Consider the following 16,934-nt stretch of genomic DNA (forward strand, 5'->3'; position numbering starts at 1 on the left):
TTTTAGTATAGTAAGGCTTTAAAACGTTAGTACTCGGGCATCTGGGTGGCTCAGTCAGTTAAGCATCTGCCTTCGGTTCAGGTCATGATCCCAGGTTCCTGGGATGGAGCCTTGCACCAGGCTCCCTGCTCAGTGGAGAATCTCCCTCTCCCCACAACTCGTGCTCTTTCGTGTGCTCTCTCTCTCTCTCAAATAAATAAGTAAAATCTTTAAGAAAACTAAAAAAACCCCGAAAGGTTAGAACATAAAATCCTAGAATTTTAGAACCAGGATGTCACATAATCTTGTGAGTCATGTAGTTCAATGTCTTCCCCTTTATGATAGTCAATACATATACTGTGTTCTGGCAGTGGGATAGGCTCTAATTCTCAGAATATTCTGTGTAAGGTAAATCCATACTATCCCCATTTCAGAGAAGAACACAGAAGCTCAGAGATGTTAAGCTGTTGCGTGGCAAAGCCAGAGTCTAACTGGATTAATTCCAACCCTCCCCCTCCAACTGTTTCCTTTATAGGGTGCCTTGTCCTGAGAGACTATTGTATGGCCAGCTTTGAACATTTCCAGTAAAGAGACTTTCTACCTCACAGAGCCTTCCCTTCCCTTTTCAGTTTTTTAAATTGTTGTTGAAAAACTTTGTAAATAATTAAATGTATACAACTGATGAGACTAAACCATGGTTGCATCTTGGCCCAAAGCTCAACTGTAAGTATTATTGAATGTGGTCACCAATTGGATCTGGTTAGAAAGTCCCTGAAAAGAACGATGCCAAATGAGGCATGTGTGCATGCAGTATGTGACAGCTGCATATTGATTAGGCATGTCTGCGAGGTGTATTTCATATAAAGAGCATTTCTCTGCAAACAAATGTTGCTGGTAACAACAGGGGGCTTGCCATACCCTAGATCTCTGCAAAGAGGCAAATAACAATTCCATGATTTCATAGCTGATCCTTGCCTTTAGCACATTATTGATTATGGCAACTGATTCATAGGGAAAGGAAAATATTCTCTATCATTCAAGGGAAGGCATCTCAATTATGGGACTCTGTTTGGGCCTCAAGCTCACTCGCTATAGTTCCATTTCGGGTTTTTTTTTTCCTTTTCCTTTTAAAGAAATTAAAATAAATTTTATTGAGGTATAATTGACATATTATATTAGTTTCAGGTGTACAGTATAATGATTTGATATTGGCAAACATTGGGAATTAAGTCTACTCAACATTCATCACTGTGCATAGTTATAAAAAATTGTTTTTTGTGTGTGTGTTGAGGACTTTTAAGTTTGACTCTCTTAGAAACTTCCAAATAGGGGTACCTGGGAGGCTCAGTGGGTTAAAGCCTCTGCTTTTGGCTCAGGTCATGATCCCAGGGTCCTGGGATGGAGCCCTGCATCGCATCGGGCTCTCTGCTCAGCAGGGAGCCTGCTTCTCCTTCTCTCTCTGCCTGCCTCTCTGCCTACTTGTGATCTCTGTCTGTCAAATAAATAAATAAAGTTAAAAAAAAAAAAGAAACTTCCAAATACACAATACAGTATTATTGGCTATAGTTACTACACTATATACTACATCCCCATGATTTGTTTTTTTTTTTATAACTGGAAGTTTGTACCTTTGACCCTCTTTACCCATTTTGCCCATCACTCCACCTCCTGCCTCTGTCAACCACCAGTTTTTTCTCTGTCTCTGTGAGCTTGGTGTTTGTTTTGTTTTGTTTTAAATTCCACATACAAGTGAGGTCATAACAGTATTTGCCTTTCTCTGTCTTACATATTTCACTCAGCGTAGTGTCCTCCAGTGCCATCCATCTTGTTGTAAATGGCAAGATTTCATTCTTTATTATGGCTGAGTAGTATTCCATTGCCTGTATCTACCACATTTTATTTATCCACTCATCCGTCAGTAGACACTTAGGTTGTTTCTTTTTTTTCACTTAGGTTGTTTCTATGTCTTGGCTATTATACATAATGCAGTGAACATGGGACTGCAGATATCTTTTCAAGTTAGTGTTTTCGTTTTCTTCAGATAAATATGTAGAAGTGGAATTGCTGAAACATATGGCATTTCTATTTATAATTTTTTGAGGAACCCCTATTCTGGTTTCCATGGTGGTCGCACCAGTTTACATTTCCATCAGCAGTGTCTAAGGGTTCTTTTTCTCCACATCCTCACCAACATTTGTTATTTCTTGTCTTTTTGATAACAGGCATGAGGTGATATCTCATGGGGGGTTTGATTTGCATTTCCTGAGGATGAGTGATGTTGAGCACCTTCTCACGTGCCTGTACATTTAGTTTTTTAATGCAACAATTTTTCTTTTCTTTGAGGTACAATATCTGTTTATTGAAAATATTTAGCAGCATAATTTTCCAAGTAACAATCACTAAACTAATTGAAGAATATCATATGTGTGTGTGTGTGTGAGAGAGAGAGAGAAAGAGAGAGAGAATTTCAGTTCATTCTTGTTTCCCATTCATGTGAAAACCATAAGAATTTGAACAATACATGTTTAAACTGTGTGGGTCACTTTATCTGTGGACTTTTTTTTTTTTTATAAATACAGTTTAGAACTGTAAGTGCATTTTCTCTTGTGATTTTCTTTAGCTTACTTTATTTTAAGAATACAGTATATAATATGGAGTTATCAATAGAATCTTCTCAGAACACTTAATTCATTTCTACAAAGTGAACAAGGAACATTTATTTCTAGGAGCATACTTACTCTCATGGTCACCCATTGACATGTTTCCTTTGAGCCTTGTGTTCTGAGCATTCCATGGTCAAAATGGGTTAGTTTTATTTCATTCTTGATCCCCTCCCTACTCCTCCAACCCTCCTCCCCCCTCCCAAGAGTCTCAATTCTGTATAGCTAATTTTCACACACACTTAACACACTGTCTAGAGAGACTTCTCAGTACTGGATAGCGATTATTGAATAAATCTACAGTGAGCATCTTGGAGACACTTTTGAATATATACTTAACCCGCAGAAATAAACCTCACCTACTTGCAAAGCTGGTACTAGATGCACAGGGCACGGAAGAGCAGAGGAGCAAGTCAGAACACAACAAAGGAAAGTCAGAATCATCCCTGCTTTCTGTTGTATGGGAAATGTGCCCATCATGTTTTAATGCAACCATTTTGTGATTGCTTATTTAATGTGGCTGTTTGGAAACAAGGAATATTTCGAAGCTGTTTCAAAGACCATTAAGCCTTCAGTGTTTTTACTTCTGAGTAATGTGTTAGACAGACGTCTGCCCCCAGCCTTGATTCCCGCCCCCTCCCCCCACGGAGGTCAGGGCTGGAGGGAGGGTTAAGGATCATCTGGCAAGCAAACGACATACAACCAAAAGTCATGAGTCAACCACACTTGTTCTTTCAAAAGAACTATCAATCCTGCCTTACTTGTTGCTTGTCCCTTGGCTTGCATCTCACTTTCCTTTATCATAACAATGTCCATGCTCTTTACTTTTAATTAACAAATAGATTTGAATGCTGGAGAAAGGATCCATTTTAAATCGCATGAATGGCCACTCCTGTATTTTGGAGGCTTCCTGCTTCTACCGGCCTTGTTTAATTGGGTCTATGTTGGGAAGGAAGTGGAGTGGGAGTGGAATGGCTCTGCGGACTACAATTCTATCTCATATTCTCAGCTCCAGACTGCATTGGAAATTCTCAAATTAACATTTCTAACAGGTCCTTCAGCAATGCACATACATTTTATCTACTGTTCTCAAAATTCTTTGCAATACCACTTAGGGGAGACAGGCTAATCTGAGTCTAGCAGATGTCAACACAACACTTTTTGATTTTCTTAAATGGTTAAGAAAAATTAAAATAACATCGAGTAATTGGTTATGGACTTATCAAAGCAGTAGATTTGTAAAATGCTTTATAAACAATTTAGAAATAATGTAGAAAATGAAGGTTTCCCACAAGAGAGTTAGAGATGGAAGAAAGGGTGAAGAAAGTCCATTTCATTTGTTCATTTTTTAGTAATTTAAAGAATATTAGTGATTTTACACTTATGGCAAAGCTCTTTTGACTTTGTTGTGCAAAATATCTTGCCTCAAGGAAGCCAAGTATGATACAAATGCTATAAAGGAAAGAATAAAAAGAGGGGAGGGAGGAGAGACTTTCTCTCTGTGAGATAGACACAGAAATAACCAGCCTTAAATCTCCAAATTGGAATAGTATTTTCTTTAAGTCTGATGTGGTTCTTAAATTCTTTATCAGCCTCATGGTTGATGGCAGAAAATCATGGCCACAATGGAGGATAAAGAAGAGACCAGTGGAGGAGTTGCTCTTAAATCCTGCCCCATGTAGTTGGTGATTAATCCACATAACAAAGGGATTTTTATTCTAAATCACTAATCTTTTAAGATTGAGGTTGCTACTTACCATTCTTTCTGTTCTAGCCTCTCTCCTGTCCAACTGCACCAGCCTTCCTGCCATTCCTCTAAGTCCCGAGCACCTACCCCTAGAAGAAGCTTTGTATGGCTGGGCATCCGTCTCCACACAAGGGCCTGGCTGAGGGGGCAGGGGGATCTGATAGGCAGCCCATAATCCGCAGGCCATATTCAGGGCTTAGGCAGGGGCTGTTTGCCCAGAAGAAGGGGTTTCTTTTCTTGATTCACTGGTGGGCTGCCAGCTGCCCGTGGGCCCTTGCACTTGGTTCTTTCTGCCTCCCTCTGCCTCAGATGCTTCCCACCCTAACATTCTCCCTTCATTTGGTTCTTTGCTTGACATCACCACTTCTCAGAAAACTCTGTCACCCATCTTATCTAAAATGACAGTCCCCATCATTCTTTACCTCCTCACTCTGCTTTAACTTCTTCATCATTTATTATTGGACATTACATAACATATGGCATAATATATACTTAATTCATTTTTTTCTTCCCTACTGAAATATAAGCTCTGTGAGAGCAGGGACTTTGCTTGCTGCTCTATCCCCAGCACCTCTCAGAGAATGCTGGCACATAGTAGGCACCAAATAAACATTTGTGGAATGTTTAAAAAAGATCGTACCCCCAAGGCTTTCTAAAGCTGGAGTAGGCGCAACCCAGAATATTTGCATTGACCCTGCTCAGGCAGAATCTTCTCTTATTAACTGAACTTCCCAACCTGGAAAGGCTAAACCAAAAATAGAAAACACAAAAGCTGTTGGCTGTGAACTTCAGTGACCAGGACAGTGGTTTCTGCACCTCAGAATCACTCCCTCCACCGGGAGATTTTAACCAGCAAAACACCACCAAAAAATGACACAGAGCTCCCACCCTCCACCCGCACTCAGCTGAGCTTCTACGAGGTCACCTTGGTGGACAGTGAATTATTGGGAAAGAAACAACATATAACACGCTATTATGATAGGAAAGATTTACAATGCTTTGGATATTAAAGGTCAATTCTAACAAAGTAGTCTGTATCAAAGAGAATTCCTTCAATCTCTTCTATTAATAGCACCATTTAGCACCCCTGCTGCTCAACAGACTGTTTAGGACTCTGTCTCACCATGGTTTCACCTTAACCAAGATAGAGAGAAGCAAATGTCAGTGTGGATACAGTGCCATAGAAGTATAAAAAATTTACACCCTCTTTGGCTACGGCCTGAGCTTTTAGAACCTAACAGATCCTCCTCCTGAAAGTCTGGTTTAAAAATACTTAGAGTTTTGCAAATGTCATAAGAGCTTCTGACACTGTCACAACGAATTTTTGACCCGCTGCTGAGAGCACAGCCAAGCTGCAGAGAGAAAGTGGTATACACAGAGCGCCGCTGCCCACCCTCGTCCCCTCCCCCTCCCCCAGCTCGCACTAACACTTGTCTCACTTGCACACACGTGGTCCCAAAGTCAGCTCCCTTTGGGAAGAACTGGGACTGCAGTCAGGCTTGGCTGCGGGCTGGCAGGCTTGCTGAGCACCTTCTCCGTGCGCCCTCTTCTGGACGTGGCAGCCCCTGTAGGTGCCAGGTGTCCTGACAGCCTCCCGCAGACAGTGAGGCTAAAAGCCCAGCGTGGGCTGCAGAGACTCAGGAGGGAAAACAGCTCCGGGACGTGGGTGTGTGAGAGGTGGAGGAAGATTTTGCAGCATTAATCCCTGATGGGTGGAAGCTGAACTTTAAATGTCTTCCAGCTTGATTGAGTTTCGCTTTCATTTCAGCTAATGTGCTTAATGTATCTACTTAGGAAAGTATACCTTTGCATTTTCAAAAGGGGTGATTATATTATATACGGGTGCACGATGGCCCACGTAGGTTGCACCAGGCGGTAGCTCCTGGGAAAAGAATAGTCTGCGCTTTATTGCCTGACATTTGCAAGGGGTGGGAGGGGGGAGGTGCGGGAGGGGGAATTCCAGTTGTAATGCTTTCTCCTTCGCGTTCTGTTTTCTTTGATGGCAGAGCCTGTGATGAGCTGTTACTCAGCCCTGAGAGCGGAAACTACATTCGCACGTACTTTTTCCTTCCAAATCCTTTCTGCAAATGCAGAGTCTGTCCCCAAGAGGACCTCCTTACTTCAAATCCTGCACCCAGGCTGGTGCCAGTAACATTTCCACCAAGAATTTCCCCACATCCTATGGGAAAGTATTTATATTACAGGGCTTCAAATTGCCAGCTGAGAGCTCCCTGTCAGAAAGGATTCATTTTCCAAATGTGTGAGGAGTCCCGTGCTTGTTTCTTCATGGACAACGGGGGAAATTTCAACTGTGGTGACCACTCTTGACCCTTTCTCCTCTTCTCTTCAGGGTTTGGATAGCTGCTCAGAATCATGCATCTAACCGCAGCCTATCCTCGGTCTCGGCGGTGAAATGGGAAAGAAGGACCTCTGGAGACCCTTTTGGCCATTTTCCTAGCCCCTTCTAGTCCTTCCTAGTGGGCAGCTTTTAAAGTCCAGCTTCCTCATTTTACAGACAAAGAAACCAGAGTCCGGAAAAGCGAAGTGTCCTGTGCAAGGCCACGCAGCTGGGTTTCTGACGCTCAGCTCTGTGCTTCCTTTGACACCACATCGAGTACATACATGGTGGGAGGTGGTTGAGAGACCCTTGGTTTTTGAGTCAGATGGGCCGGAGCTTGAAGTCCCACTTTATAGTGGCTCAGCAGTGTGAGTGTAGCCTTTCGGATTTGCAAAGGGAAGCCACAATGCTTTGCTGCAAGGTTGTTGTGAAGACTGATGTGTAAAAAAGGTGCCAGATACAAACGAGGTGTCAATAAAAGGTAGTTACTGTTATTCCTATGCACCCCCCCCCGTTAGTTACTCAAAGAACAACCACCCCAGCTGCAAATATTACAAAACACTGGCTTTAGACAGTACAACCTTCAAGGATATTTATCTTTTAGTAGAGATCCTTGGAAATGAAAAGCCACTGAGACATATACGAATGAACGTTAGTAATGGAGAGGACAGCCGGGCACAAGCCAGCTACATGCAGTGTTGGATAAGTGTTAGGGCAACAGCTCAGCTGAAGGCGCTAGGAGGAAGCTCATGTGAGAAGCACATAAAAGGCGTGGAGACAGACGTTTGGTGTTCCAAGCAGGCAGGCAGGCAAGCTGGCAGCCTCAAGGAGGTAGCCGTATGCAGGGAATACACCTAATTAGACTGCTGAGGGACTGAGCACAGCAACCAGAAACCCAGGAGGGATGAGATGCATGCTGGAGGCCTGAGTAGCTGACATCAGGGTGATCTATCAGGAGGTGGTGGGGCCTTGGAACCTGGGCTTCTGTTCAGGACCTGGAGAGGTTAGAGCTGGGACAGACGGACAAACCCTAGCATGCAGATGACTGCTTCTGCTCTTCCCTCTTAAGCCTGCTCTGAAGAGCTTGTATATGTTGATAATGTCAGTTGCCATTTATTCTTTTTTTTTTTTTTAAGATTTTATTTATTTGTCAGAGAGAGAGGAGAGCGAGCAAGCACAGGCAGACAGAATGGCAGGCAGAGGCAGAGGGAGAAGCAGGCTCCCCGCCAAGCAAGGAGCCCGATGTGGGACTCGATCCCAGGACGCTGGGATCATGACCTGAGCCGAAGGCAGCTGCTTAACCAACTGAGCCACCCAGGCATCCCAGTTGCCATTTATTCTTATTTGCATAAAAGAATGGTAGTTTTTTTTAAAAATAGAGAATTCTAGGGGAAAAACTAATTCAATTCTAAGCCATTAACAATATTCAAAATTCTCTTCTGCTCTTCTTTGATATATCTACAGATGTTTCATATAATTATAATCCATGTGTGAATTCCATCTTATGTTCTGTTCTAAATGTAGATATTTCCACAAATTAACATAGTATGCGTCCTTTCCATTTTTAATACCTCTGTAACATTTCATACAGATTATATTATGGTTTCTCTATTGGCAGTATTTGGGATGCTACGAATTTGTCATGATTACCAGTTGCAATCATGAGGGTATCTTTGGGCTTTTTTTTTTTTTTTTTCTTTTAGATAGTTTCTTTGCCCTAAGTTCTTCAAAAATGGAATCATGAGCTCAAAATATTTGGACAGCTTGGTGGCTCCTGTTGTGACTAGCAGATTTCTTTGGGAAAAAAAAAAAGAAAGAAAAGTTTCCCCTCACTACCCTGTCAACCCAAATCTCACATGGTTCTCACATCCCATATTCCATGGGGACGTGCCCGTGCCCCACATTTGCCCTGGATCTTGGATACATACACTGCATGTGTGCATCAGAGTTTTAGCAAGGCCATCCTCAAGGCAGAGGCGAGAGTCCGTGCTGGGCAAGCTGACTCATGCTGGCCTCGGCCCAAAGCTGACCTCAGTCCCAGGGAGAGGGCAGAGAGGAAATGCTGCTGCTCCTTCGGCTTGGAGAGCACATGCCTGGGGCAGTAGAGGGGAGCAGGATAGAGGACTGGCAGAAGACTTTCCTACTAGAGTAGGGTTTTTTGTGGCGTACTGCCATCACGCCTTTTTGTGATGAAAGACACTGTTCAGTTAGAAGGGGAGATTACTCATTCTTTATTCCCCCATTGCTCTCCAGGTTTCTGTTCTAGACAAAAGTGACGGGTCAGTCACAATTTTGGCAGAGCACGATCTTCAGCTCACGAGTCTGTCAGGTCCTTGAAGGTGGGGGCCTGTCCCATAGTGCTGCCGACTTCTCGGCCCCTGGCACAACGTCCTGTGCCTGATATGTAGAAAATATGGGCTACATTCATAAATGAATGAATGTATTCTTAGAAACAGGAAACTTCCAGTAAAGGAGACAACCCAGGGCTTTCTCTCCGGGGGACATTCTATCCAAGCTACATGTGACAGTTTTGTGTTTTATTAATAGGAAACATGGACAACACAATGCTTAGCTGACTGAAAGTGAGTATCAGCTAAGCCCTTGATGTGAAGAGCAGCCCAAACAAAAGGAAATTAATTCCAGAAATTCTCCTGTGAAACACAATTTAAGCCGTAGTTTTCAGGGCAACTATAGGATTATTTTGAATTCAGCCGGTGCACTTGTTCTCCTTGAGGGAAGGAAGATCTGATGAGTCAGCCACGCATTTGGTGCTTTATCTCCAAATGGCCTTGCATGAATTAATCATTAGAAAGCATGCAGGGCTCCACCCATGTTTACTTTACATTTTCAAAATTATGTTTCACAAATCTCCAAAGAACACTGAAAATAAGTTTTTCCAAAAGTTCTGTTAAAAAAATAAAACTATGGTACGAGTAGGATATTTTTCTTTCATTTCCAATTCTAACTGGTTGTTGTAGGTGTATAGAAAAGCTATTGTCAATTTTTTATATTAGTGGTTTTTGATGTATAGCTATTTTTTCAAATTCCTTTAATATTTTTGTTGCGGTTGAATTTCTTAAGACTTCTAATTATACTCCCATATTATTTGCTATCATTCTTTTAACATGCTGCTCGATTAAATTTGCTAATGTTTTACTGAGAATTGTTTATCTCTATCTTTCAAGGAAAAGTGTTTTGAAACCTTTGTATTATATATTTTGTAGTGGGTTTTGTTAAGTTCCAGGATCAAAATCAATGTACAGAAATCTGTTGCATTTCTCTAAACCAATAGTGAAGCAACAGAAAGAGAAATTAAGAAAACAACCCCGTGATAATTGCACCCAAAATAATGAGATACCAGGAATAAACCCAACCAAAGAGGTGAAAGACCTGTATGCTAAAAACTATAAAACACTGATGAAAGAAACTAAAGATGACACAAAGAAATGAAAAGACATCCAATGCTCTGGATGCCTGGGTGGCTCAGTGGGTTAAGCCTCTGCCTTCAGCTCAGGTCATGATCTCAGGGTCCTGGGATCGAGCCCCACACTGGGCTCTCTGCTCAGCAGGGAGTTGCTTCTCCCTCTTCCTCTGCCTGCCTCTCTGCCTATTGGTGATCTCTCTCTTTCTCTGTCAAATAAATAAATAAAATCTTAAAAAAAAAAAGACATCCAATGCTCATGGATTGGAAAAATAAATATTGTTCAGATGTCTATACTACCCAAAACAATATACATATTTATTGCAATCTCTACAAAATGCCAATAGCATTTTTTACAGAACTAGAACAAAGAATCCGAAAGTATGTATGGAACCACAAAAGACCCCAAAGAGCCAAAGCAATCTTGAAGAAGAAAAGCAAAGCTGGAGGCATCACAATTCCGGACTTCAAGTTATATTACAGATCTGTAGTAATGAAAACAGTATGGTAATGGCACAGATATAGGCACAAAAATCGATGGAACAGGATAGAAAACCCAGAAATAAACCCACAAATATATGGTGAATTAATCTTTGACAAAGCAGAAAAGAATATCTGATGGGAGAAGGACAGTCTTTTCAACAAATGGTGCTGGGAAAACTGGACAGCAACATGTGGAAGAATGGAACTGGACCGCTTTCTTACACCATACACAAAAATAAATTCAAAATGGATTAACAACCTAAATATGAGACAGGAAACCGCTAAAATTCTAGAAGAGAACATAGGCAGTAACTTCTTTGACATCAGCTGTAGCAACATTTTTTCTAAATATGTCTCCTGAGGCAAGAGAAACAAAAGCAAAATAAACTGTTGGGACCACGTCAAAATAAAAAGCTTCTGCACAGTGAAGAAAACAATAAACAAAACTGAAAGCAGCCTATGGAATGGGAGAAGATATTGGCAAAGATGTCCAAAAAAGGGTTAATATCCAAAATACATAAAGAACTTAGACAAATCAACAACCTCAAAAAAAAAAAAAAAACAAAACAGTTAAAAAATGGGCAGAAGACATGAACAGACATTTCTCTAAGGTAGATACACAGATGGCCAACAGAACATGAAAAGATGCTCAACATCACTGATCAAATCAGGGAAATGCAAATCAAAACTACAATGAGATACCACCTCACACCTGTCAGAGTGGCTAAAATCAACAACACACACAAAAAAACAGATGTCGGTGAGGATGTGGAGAAAAAGGAACTCTGATTCTCTGTTGGTGGGAATGCAAACTGCTGCAGCCACCATGGAAAACAATATGGAGGTTCCTCAAAAAGTTAAAAATAGAGCTACCTTATGAACCAGGAATTGGACTACTGGGTATTTATCAAAAGAACACAAGAACACTAATCCAAAGGAACACATGCACCATTATTTACGATAGCCGAGATATGGCAGCAGCCCCAGAGCCCATTGATAGATGAACAGATAAAGAAGAAGAGGTGGTGTGTGTGTGTGTGTGTGTGTGTGTGTGTGTGTGTGTGTGTGTGTGTGTGTGTGAGATTCAGCCATAAAAAAGAATGAAATCTTGCCATTTGCAACAACATGGATGGAACTAGAGAGTATAAATGCTGAGTGAAATAAGTCAGAGGAAAACAATTATCATATGATTTCACTCATATGTGGAATTTAAGAAACAAAACAGGCAAAAGGGGGAGATGAGAGAGAGACAAATCAAGGAACAGACTTCACTCTAGAGAACAACAGATGGTTACCAGAGGGGAGGGGGTGGAACATGGGTAAAATAGGTGATAGGGATTAAAGAGTGCACTTGTGATCAGCACAGGGAGGCATATGGAAGTGTTGAGTCACTGTATTGTGTACCTCAAACTAATGTTACACTGTATGTTAACTAATTAGAATTATAATAAAAACTTTAAGAAGTTTTTTAATTTAAAAAATGAGACTGGCATAAAAATATATAAAAATAAATCCCAAATGGATTAAAGAATTAAATTTAAAACATAGAACCGTAAAAATAACAAGGAAATATGGGAGAGTATTTGTATAATCTCAATATGGGGGAGACCTAGCCTATAGCAACACTGCAAACCCAGAAGCCATAAAAGAAAAATCTGGTGAGTTCAACAACATAAAAATTAGAAATGGCTAGCAAAAAATGGTAATCAAAATCAGTGCTGGACACACAAGTAATTAATATTTTTAAAGTACAAAGAACTCTGATAACAAACAGCAAAAGAAAAATGGGCAAAGCATATGAATAATTAGTTCACAAATAAAGAACTTCATAGAGCTGATCAGTGTATAAAGAAATGTTCGACTATACTAGGCCAGAAAAATCCAAATTACAGTAGTAGTTACATCTCTTTTTCTTAATTCATCAAACTGACAACAATTTATAAATTTATTGGTTTACAAGATTGATAACATCCAACTCAGGCTGGAGGATAGAGTCCTGTTCGGCAGTCCTCAGCATTGCTGGCTAAAGTTCATCTACTGTAATTCTTTCTTTTCTTTTCTTTTCTTTTTTTTAAGATTTTATTTAGGGGTGCCTGGGTGGCTCAGTCAGTTAAGCGTCTGCCTTTGGCTTGGGTCATGATCCCAGGGTCCTGGGATGAAGCCCCATGTCAAGATCCCTGCTCAGTGGGGAGCCTTCTTCTACCTCTCCCTCTTCCCCTCTCCCCCTCCCTCTGCTCTCTCTCTCTCTCTCTCAAAGAAATAAATAAAATCTTTTCATTTATTTCTTTGAGAGAGAGAGCACAGAGGGAGAATGAGAGGGAGAAGCCGACTCCTGCTGAGCAGAGAACCCTAGAGAGCCTGATTCATGGTGCCCACGTCTGCTATAATTCTTAAAAAAACTTCATTCAGTTGGTGAATCAATTAAAATTAAACTTGCACATTCCTTTTGATCCAGCAAAGTCATTTTTGAAAATCTAGCATATAGAAATAAAAGCTCCAATAATTAAAGGGCAGGTGTATACGGAAATTTGTAGCACCATATTTTGGCAGAGCACTCTATCATAAACAAACAAAAAAAACCCCAAACAAATAAACCTAAAAATAATCTGAAGGCTTCTTAAATAAGAAAATAGATGAATAAGCTATGGAATATTCTGTACTTCTACAAAAGAATAACTTACTTGTACATGTATTGACCCAGACCAACAAAAGCAAGTTCTGGAATAATAATATAATAGTTAACATTTATTGAGCGCTTATGATGTGCTAAGCCATTGACATACGATATCTTCATTACACAGCATTGCTAGGGGACTCTTTCAGAATGTTTCTGCATCCTCCTTCCTGATGTATCCTGGGTTTTGTCCTTCACTATTCTGTTCCACCTGACCTGTGTTCCAGAAATTATTGTCCACTGGTGACTTGCTCACCTGTTCTCTTTGCTGTTTTAATTTTACACCCCTCCCCACCTCATCAATGCACGCATATGCAGGACGTTTCCCCCCACCCACCTGATTTCTTGTGTAACAACATGAAATTAAAGGCATGCATTGACTGAGACTGTTATGAGGGTAGCAGAAGGTACGAATGGGCACACACAAGAGTTAACGTTTGACGTGGCACCTCAGCAATCTGTTTCCCTTGGATGGAAAGCTCCGGAGATTTTGTAAATAACATTATTTTTATTTCCCTTTGCAATTGTGGGTTTGACCTGATTAACAAGGTGCTATATATAGTATCAGCATATTACTTTTTGGTTTAGAATTATTTACTCACAAAGAAAGCAAAACCCAGTAACTGCCAAAACAAATCATCTTAATTAAGGCCTCCAAGCCAAAGGAAGTCTTTTAAACTCCAACAGCCAGGAATAACTCACATTATTTCAGAATTTAAGAGCAACATACCTCAGATTTCTAAATTTTAAATTTTAAAAATATCTATAGATTTTAAATTTTAAAAATATCTATAGAGAAAACCTTATAGGAAAAAGAAATTATGTTTAAGAACAATTCTGTGACATATTCTGAGAGCATAAGGAGATTTAAAAATTATCTTAGTCTTTTTTAACATGTACGCATTTATAAATTTATTTTCTTTGCTTTCCTGCTAAATAGGGGCGTACGCTCATTAAAAGTCCCTGGAACAGCATGTTCCGTTATCAGTGCACTAAACCAGAGGATTAACGAAAATTCTAGCAAAAGCAATCCCATTTATTAAAGTCCCCATGGAGCTGTGGTCCAAGACAATAAACTTAACTACAATAATTTGGTATCCATTAATCAAATAAATTAATTTCTCCATCTATTGTTTCTAGTATATTTTAAACTTCCTGACAGTAAAAGGGAAGGAGGGGGAAATATTTTATTTATTTTTAAACAGGATAATCTTGGGGAAAGAAAGGAGGGCAAACAATTAATTTGCATTACTTGGCAACTCATGATGGTGACAGAACTACATGCAAAGGGTTAATGAGCTGGGTGGACTCCATTGGTAATCACATTCTGTAGTTGGAGGGGATGGCAGGAATTCAGAACCACGATGATTGCCTGGAGAGGTGGGCAGGGGCATAGGAAGACAGATGGCAGAAAAAGGAGAATGCTTTTTCCCAGTCCTTCACCGAGTATACCTAAGTGCCCCCTTTTTACCAGTGTTAGGTGCTTTTCAAAAATGATCTCATTTAATCCTCTCACTAAGCCTTAGAGATGAAGAAATCAGATGCAAGAGACTGACAGAGAGAGAGAAAAAGAGAGAGAGAGGGAAAGAGAAACTTGGACAAAGTAACAACTAATAAGTGGAAGAGCAGAATTCCCAGTGAGTGCAGAGCCATGTGACTTTCAAAGCCAGTCACACTGTGTGTAGACTGTTGTCTACACTTGAAAGTATTTACTTCATCTGCCCTTGAGGACAGAGGCTGAGGCTGTGTCTTGCCTTGTGGACCCATGTGTCCCTCATCACACTGAGAGAGTCCACTCTTGGGAGCAGGGCACTTCCTATTCCTTTTATTTCCCATTCATTGCTCCTCGCTAAGGACTGATTCTTTCACGGCAGCCACAGCTCTGGTGCTCCTTCTTACGTTCATCGTTGCTGGTCTCTTGCTTCTATTCTTTCCCTCAAAATCATCTTCTGTGCAGCAGCCAGAGTGATCTCTTAAAATGTTCATCATATCATCTTGACCTCAGAATAAAATCCAAAAGCCTTACCGATGGGCTTCCATGGCCCTATTATGGCCACTGCTCCCATCTGCCCTGAGGTCTACCCCCTGGCCCTTTTGCTCCAGCCACACAGGCTTTCTCTCTGTTTCTCATCACTCTGAGCTCCGTTCCATCTTGAAGCAACTGCTTCTTTTGGTCTCTATTTTCTTTATCCTAGAGATAAACATGCACAAAGAAGCACACACAAGGATGTTTATTGCAGCGATTTTTGTAAGACAACCTCTGAAAACAACCTAATGTTCTGCGTCAGTAGGCAGGACCTATACACTATGACGTATAACCTCTGTGCTTTGAAATATTATGCAACAGTTAAAAAACACCAAGATGTGCCCTGAGTTGGTATAGCATCTGTGGAAGGCAGTTTGGCAATATTTATCAAAATTTGCATTTCAAATACATTTGCACAATTTCCCTTTGGAAATCCAATTCATCCTACAGAAATATTTCCACACATGGAAAGTGACATAAATACAAAGTTCTTTCTTGCAGCACTGGTTGGAATAGTAAGCGTTGAAAACAATCCAAGACCCCCTCAACAGGGACCTGATTAAATTATGTTATAGCCATACAATGGAATAATACTACAGCATGGAAAAAAGAATGAAGATACTCCCTATATATTGGTACGGAAAGGCACTTCAGTGGGGCGTCTGGGTGTCTCGGTCAGTTAAGCATCAGACTCCTGGTTTCGGCTCAGGGCATGATTTCAGGGTTGCGAAATCAAGCCCTGGGTCCAACTCTGTGCTGGGCGTGGAGCCTACTTAAGATTCTCTCTTTCCCTCTCCCTCTGCCTCTCCCCTGCCATACGCGTGTGCATTCTCTCTCTCTCAAAAAAAAAATGTACTTCAAGGTAGAAGAGTGTATAAAATATGTATGAAATGGGAGTATCATGGAAGGAAAATAAGAATCTATATTCATATTTGCTTGAAATGAAGAATAACTAGTTATAATAAGAAACTAATAAAAGTGGTTATCTATGAAACTTGTATGGGAATGGCATAGATGAAGAATAGGAATGAGGAGGAAAACTTCATTATACACCTTTTTAAAAAAAATTTTTATTTATTTATTTGACAGACAGAGATCACAAGTAGTCAGAGAGGCAGGCAGAGAGAGAGGAGGAAGCAGGCTCCCCACCAAGCAGAGAGCCTGATGCGGGGCTCGATCCCAGGACCCGGGGATCATGACCTGAGCTGAAGGCAGAGGCTTAATCCACTGAGCCACCCAGGCGCCCCCATTATACATCTTTTTTGTACTTTTTGGACCTTAACTGTATGAATATACCACCTCTCCCCTGCCCTCATATGCACACAACAAGGTGTGGATCTACATATTCTGATGTGAAAAGGCCCACAAGACATACTATTAAGAAAAACAAGCAAGTAGCAGAACAGGATGCACACGCTTATCAAGATTTAGAAATACAAGGGAGAGGAGGTTGGGAGAAGGGCTCAAGAAGAAGCCTGGGGGGCACCTAGGTGGTGGGTGTCTATTAAGTGACAGACTCTCGGTTTTGGCTCAGGTCGTGATTTCAGGGTCGAGAGATCAAGCCTCGGATTGGGCTTCACGCTCAGCTTGGAGTTTGCTTCAGACT

The sequence above is a fragment of the Lutra lutra genome, chromosome 1 (genome assembly GCF_902655055.1).
Source record: "Lutra lutra chromosome 1, mLutLut1.2, whole genome shotgun sequence".
Lineage (NCBI taxonomy): Eukaryota > Metazoa > Chordata > Mammalia > Carnivora > Mustelidae > Lutra > Lutra lutra.